Source organism: Triticum urartu, unplaced genomic scaffold, assembly GCF_056163025.1.
Source record: "Triticum urartu cultivar PI428250 unplaced genomic scaffold, HENAU_Tu73 scaffold2, whole genome shotgun sequence".
Lineage (NCBI taxonomy): Eukaryota > Viridiplantae > Streptophyta > Magnoliopsida > Poales > Poaceae > Triticum > Triticum urartu.
Window position 1 is genome coordinate 12948138 of NW_028260368.1, and position 3708 is coordinate 12951845.

At 33.3% G+C, this 3708-nt stretch overlaps 2 non-coding genes across 2 annotated transcripts; both read right to left on the minus strand.

Annotated features, from left to right (window-relative positions):
- Positions 1–2128: 2128 nt before the first annotated feature.
- On the minus strand, positions 2129–2202 carry TRNAW-CCA (transfer RNA tryptophan (anticodon CCA)). Its single transcript has one exon. It is a non-coding gene; the product is annotated as a tRNA-Trp (tRNA).
- Positions 2203–2341: 139 nt separating this feature from the next.
- TRNAP-UGG (transfer RNA proline (anticodon UGG)) lies at positions 2342–2415 on the minus strand. The gene has a single exon. It is a non-coding gene; the product is annotated as a tRNA-Pro (tRNA).
- Positions 2416–3708: the final 1293 nt, after the last annotated feature.

The following is a 3708-nucleotide window of genomic DNA, read 5'->3' on the forward strand; positions in this document are numbered from 1 at the left end:
ACGATTCAATTCAACATTTTGTTCATTCGGGTTTGATTGTGTCATAGTTCTATAGTTGGAATTTGTTTTATCGTTGGATGAACTGCATTGCTGATATTGATCCCAAGAAAAAAACAGTAGGTACAGCTAGTCCGTGAATAGCCAGCCATCGCACTGTAAAAATAGGATAGGTTCGATCTATGGTCATTGAGGGCCTCCTAAAAGGATCTACTAAATTCATCGAGTTGTTCTAAAGAATCAAAACGGTCGGTTATTAACGGAATTCCTTGTCGGCTTTCCGTGAAATACTCGTTTGGCCTAGGACTTCCAAACACGTCATAAGCTAAACCCGTACTGACAAATAACCAACCCGCAATGAATAGGGAAGGTATAGTAATGCTATGAATAACCCAGTATCGAATACTGGTAATAATATCAGCAAAAGAACGTTCTCCCGTGCTTCCAGACATGCTGAACTCCCAAAATTTTTGTAATTCAAAAAAGGAATTGATTCCGTAAAAGATGGGATCGACCAGTAAATAGAAAATTACTGATATTTCATCCTTGTGAGATTGTCAATTTTGTACCAAAGGTGTATTTTGAGTATACCGAATTAGTATAGCTATCCTTCCTATGGCACAGCAATCTGGTTTTGCCTGGTTCCGAAACATAATTACTTTTTTATTTTTTTTTTGTCTATAGGTAAGCTATATGTTATTCAAGGCATCAATAGAAAACCCCATTTTTGTAGGTTCTACTTACTTTTCATTGGCTTCGGAATAATAGAGTAATTCGGAATAGCAGCCAAAATCTTGGGAAAATCTAAGTTAATGATCAATAGGTTTGGATAAATAATTTAGGAAGGATATTCTCATACTGACACAATACAAGGACAAGTATATGTGAAATCTATCCTTTCATAATTCGTAATTCATCCTTGTATTGTTTGTTGGATTAGGTCTAACTTTCTTGACCAAACTGCGAGCGCGGAACTTTACGAGATGAAATAGGGAAAGACAGAAGATAGAATAGAACTTAAAAGGATAATTGAAGTGACTCGTCTTCGAATCTACTTTGGTTGGAGTTCGAAAAAGGAATAAAAATAAAGTAAATTCAAGGAAGAGCTTTCTTTTTTTTTTTTTTTTAACAGCCCCTTGGCAGGTCGTGGAATGCTTTTGTTCTCCTCTTATTCCATATGGAATACAATCAGTTAAAATAAGAAGGAATAGGGGAATATTCGATCGTTCACTCCAAAAAGAGGGTCCTATTGAAAAAGAAATTATCCAAAATAGAAAGAAGTTTTTTTTTTCAAATTCAATTGTTTATTTATCTCTTATTCAAAAATTTCCCTGAAAATTGAATTTCTTTTTTTCATTCAATGGGGTTAGATGATCTAGTTCTTAATATTATTACTTTACTCAATTGACAAATTCCACAACAAATCTCTTGATTCGGAATTAGGGACTCATGTATCATCTGATGAATCCACTTTCTTTTACACTTCTGTATCTTACTCTATCTTGTTTTTTAGTATTATCTAAAATAACTGATGAATTATGAATTTTCCATAACTTAGGTAAATGCTTTACCAACATATGTAGTGTAGTAAAAAAAAATAAATGGAATTTAACTCTTTCATGCTTACTTTAACTAGTTATTTTGGTTTTCTACTGGCTGCTTTAACTATAACCCCAGCTCTATTTATTGGCTTGAACAAGATACGCCTTATTTGAATTGACTGAATAATTATAATTCAGAAAAGAAAAATCTTTCTTTGGGATTCCTGGCATTCTACGACTCTTTTCCAGACTAATTAGGAATTCTTTTCTTGGTCATTGAGATTCGTGGATAATTTAGAGTACTATTTAGGGATAGATCGTACCTCTTTTTTTATCCCCTCGAACAAATCGAAATGATTGAAGTTTTTCTATTTGGAATCGTCTTAGGCCTAATTCCTATTACTTTAGCGGGATTATTCGTGACTGCGTATTTGCAATACAGGCGTGGGGATCAGTTGGATCTTTGATTGAGTCATTTTTTTTTTTTGATTGACCTCCTCCAGACCAGAGAGGAGGTCAAATTGAAATTGGAGTTACAATTCAATTTTGTTAAGTTATTTTACTCTGCTTCGACATAAAATAGATGGAATCACGCTCTGTAGGATTTGAACCTACGACATCGGGTTTTGGAGACCCGCGTTCTACCGAACTGAACTAAGAGCGCTTTCATTCATTCAAAAAGAAAATCTTTTTCTATTCCTAATGTATCTCACGTACGTATAGTCTCCACAAATTCAAGTTATACCCACTTTACTTTAATTGATCTCGTCGCTACTGCCTATAAAGAAGAAAGAAGTAATAGGTAGGGATGACAGGATTTGAACCTGTGACATTTTGTACCCAAAACAAACGCGCTACCAAGCTGCGCTACATCCCTTTTCCAAATTAAATTGTTGTACAATGCCATTGTACACAATTCCTGTCTTCTTTTCCACATCATAATTTTCTTCTTCTTTCTTTCTCTATCTATATATAGAACCCTCGTGTCATTTCTTCTTTTTGGTCTCATATAATTAAGGAATTATATACATATAAAATCCAATATAATTTCGCCTATAAAAGAAGGATTACTTTTCCTTGGTAATATATAGGAAGAAGGGGTCATCTTTTTCTTTTTTAGGGATAGGAAAATTTCGTCGATATGGTTCATTTTATATATAGCATAACAATCTTGGGCAAGAGTTTATGATCATATATGTATTCCAACAAGGAAGGAGGATTTTCAATGCGGGATATAAAAACATATCTCTCTGTAGCACCCGTGCTAAGTACTCTATGGTTTGGTGCTTTAGCAGGTTTATTGATAGAAATTAATCGTTTATTCCCAGATGCTTTGTCATTCCCTTTTTTTTAATTCTAGTTATTGCTATGGGAGGGATAGATTTCTTCGTGATATGACAAAATTTGATCCTTTTCAATCTTTTTTTAGTATCGGAAGGAAAAAGAAAGAAAAGATGGATTGGGTTGAACCTCAGAGTCATTAAAAATTTGGTAAACCCCATTTTTGAAAATAGAAATTCAATTTAAAGGGGTACCCAAGCTAAATAAGGCCTCAGAAATCAGAGCATAGAAAAGGCGGGGCTGGCTAATTAAATGAAAGGATTTCGAACCAAAATCTTTGCTAATTCGACAAGGATTGTATTCTTTAATTATTTCTCTATTTTTTATTACTTAATTAAAGAATAAAAAAAAATTATTCTAATGAATTTTATTCTTCTTCTTCGGATTCAAAATAGAAGAATAAAAGAATAAGTAGAAGAATTAAGTTAAGTCAATCCAAAAAGAAAAGGAGGTTCATGGCCAAGGGAAAAGATGTTAGAATCAGAGTTATTTTGGAATGCATCAGTTGTGTTCGAAAAGGTGCCAATGAGGAATCGACGGGGATTTCTAGATATAGTACTCAAAAGAATCGCCACAATACACCCGGACAATTAGAATTCAAAAAATTTTGTCGTTATTGTCGCAAGCATACGACTCATCACGAAATAAAGAAATAGGAACATCGTGTGTTTGATCTTTCCAAACAACAGAAAGAGTAAGAACTTCATATTTAATATATAAAGAAAACATAGTATAGAATACAAAATACAAATCAACTCATCTGATTTCCGGTAGATATTATTTCATATGTATAGAGGGTATTCATATACTATAATATGAATCAAATAAG